Source organism: Apium graveolens, chromosome 9 (assembly GCF_009905375.1).
Source record: "Apium graveolens cultivar Ventura chromosome 9, ASM990537v1, whole genome shotgun sequence".
Classification (NCBI taxonomy): domain Eukaryota; kingdom Viridiplantae; phylum Streptophyta; class Magnoliopsida; order Apiales; family Apiaceae; genus Apium; species Apium graveolens.
Window position 1 is genome coordinate 193774924 of NC_133655.1, and position 2885 is coordinate 193777808.

A 2885-nucleotide genomic window follows, 5' to 3' on the forward strand; every position below is an offset into this window, starting at 1 on the left:
GCGGTGAAATAGGAACTAAAACCCTAACCCGTGTTTTGATAGCCTTTTTAGGGGAGAAATTAGGATAAGATTTAAAAAACAAATAATAATTATCCTAATTTTAACACTTATCAAAATAACATCTTAAATATATCTAAAACACCACAATTAGTACTATAATCATTTAACAATTAAATCAGCAAATCATGCAAATATTTAAACATATTTAAACAGAGAATGACATATCATAAGTAACAAAAATAACATAACACAAACAAATGTCATTTAAATAACCAATCATAGTAAGCTAACATGAAAAATGATAGTAAGCTAACATTACCAAATTTCCAAAGATAGCTTGCCATTATACACTGCACATGCCAAGTTCCCTTCGAATGGTAGAAAATCTTGCTTCGCCAAGTCGTTCTCATAAAACTGCAAGAAAACTACTTATATAACCACACATTAACGTTTGAAAACAGCCTCAACAAATTACAACGGCTAGAATCCAATTCTACCGTGTAAGATCGTTGGGATGGTTTTCCAACGTTCATGTATACGTTAGATAGAAGAGAAACACAGAAGTCCAACGTTCAGAAAATATCTCTTCTATTTAGTAGAGGATAAAATGTTTTAATCAGAAGATAGAAGAAAGAGTTTGAAAGAGAAACAAACTCCTATTCTTTAGAAAATCAATTTGAATGATTAAAAACGTTTTATAAATGAGCTCTCTATATATCATGCACGTTTATTATATTAGAGAAGTCCTTACAACTGATATATATGAAGATCCTATAAAATCTCCATGAAATTCGACTTCCTTGTTGAATCTGGACTGTGCATCTTGGCTTGCTGTTATTCTGACACTGTTGATCATAGCTTGCTGAAATAGATTACTGTCTTATGATAGCTTGCTGTCATGATACTTAAACAGCAATGACATTAAGCTGTTATATCCTGCAAACATTCTCAAATAACAACATGATGACTTGCTGTGATGTGATCATCAAAACTAAGGAGTTACAAGTCTGGTACATGAAAAGTTAAAAGCCTAGTCTATTGGTAGTTCCTACCTCAGCTACAGCGACATCAACGCCTATAGGAAACTGCGGAACGTTTCCTATCCGCTCGCGAATTGGGAGCTTGGTCCTGTTCATCTTGTCTATCTGATGTTGTTTGATGAAAGAAGAAAGCAAGGGTGAGCAACAAGCCCACCGAAATAATATGTATAATAATTAACAATATATGAGCATTCTCATAGTACTCATGAAAGTCTTGGTCAAGAAGAAATGAACCAAGCTGATATCTTAACGCGACCAAGTGACAAAATATTCAGTGTATATATACATATATACTTTTCACAATCTTTGAAATCCTCTGACATGTATAATATACACAGAGTTCCAGTTTATAACTGTATAAAATATCGTTGCAAGGTGATCTCCTATATCTAACCTTGTCTCAACATTTTTCCGAAAATCTTTGACATGCACAAGATAATCATTTACTAGATATAAGTTTAAAAGATGAAGTTAAAAGATACTCCAATATACTTATATCCGAATACTGCTTGAACTACCACCGTTCAAGTTATAATCAGTTTTAAAAGTTCATCACCCAGATGAGACTACAAGATAAGATTTGAATAGATTCAATCCTTGAAATATCATTATAAATAATGAAGTTACGAGATACTTCATTAAGTCCCGATATATATATATACACCTATATATATATATACATTTCATACACTCCTTGAAAACCTCTGTTATGAAAATTATAAACAGAGTTGCAATATCCAATGAATTTTGGAAAGGAGAAAACCTTGGCATAAACATGATATCTTACTGATCAGGAAAAGATACCAATAAATAACCTTTTCTACTAGTAGACGGACGAATTCCCCACTGGTCATCACCCTGGTCGCAATAGGACCTTATGCTGGACTGCCACTCAGCCACTTACGCATTTGATGGACTCCCACCGAGCCACTTACACTTTCATGGACGCCCACTGAGCCCATGTTGCTTATGCCGACTCAAATAGATGGACTTACTTCCCGAATGTTGGGTAAGTAATCAATTCATTTACCAAAACCGTAACCTTGTTGCGAATATAAAATACACCACAGAGTCGGATCCCTCTAGTTTTGAGTGAGTATTTAAATCCCCTTTAAAAGGTGAAAGGAATATGTCCTAAGTCCAATCATGTATTAGGATTTAGGAATAACTTCCTGTGTAATCTGTTTTGATTTCATTGATATTAATAAAAGACTTGTTTTGTTTTTATTACGGGCTCTATCTATTTAAGTGTTTAAATAAGATATGCCATAGTTTAGAGTAAAGCTTTTTATGGATTATGATGAGATCATAATAGTGAGACCTAAAAGATGATAACTCTAAACTTAAATAGTTCCTGATCATAGGATTACTAACTGGTAATTAATAATCCGCAAAGATCGGTACATACTATGCTTGCTTCATTATGAAGGATGTATGTTCTCATAGACATTTGTGTGGTGACACTATAGCTAGTATGTAGGTGCTTATTATAGAATAAGTTTACTGAACATGACTCGCACATCTGAACAACTGATGGAGTTCACTCATGTGTCAGCAGTTGTTCACATAGTGATAGTTGTACAAGTATCCTTAGACTTGAGGTCATCATAGTCATCTTGTGTACACTGAACTATGCTTTGGTTTAGTTCTTAGTCTCCAGGGACAATTATTAGGGCTCTACTGGGTATAGGAATTTGTACACGAAGACAGTGTATGATCAATAAAGGATCTACCCCTTCCAGTGAAGGAAGCGAATGTTCAAGGCTGATCCACTTATGTCAGTTCAGGAATCTCTGGCCAGAGTGAATGAAATTAGAAAGGAGTTTCTAATTTACATAGAACTAA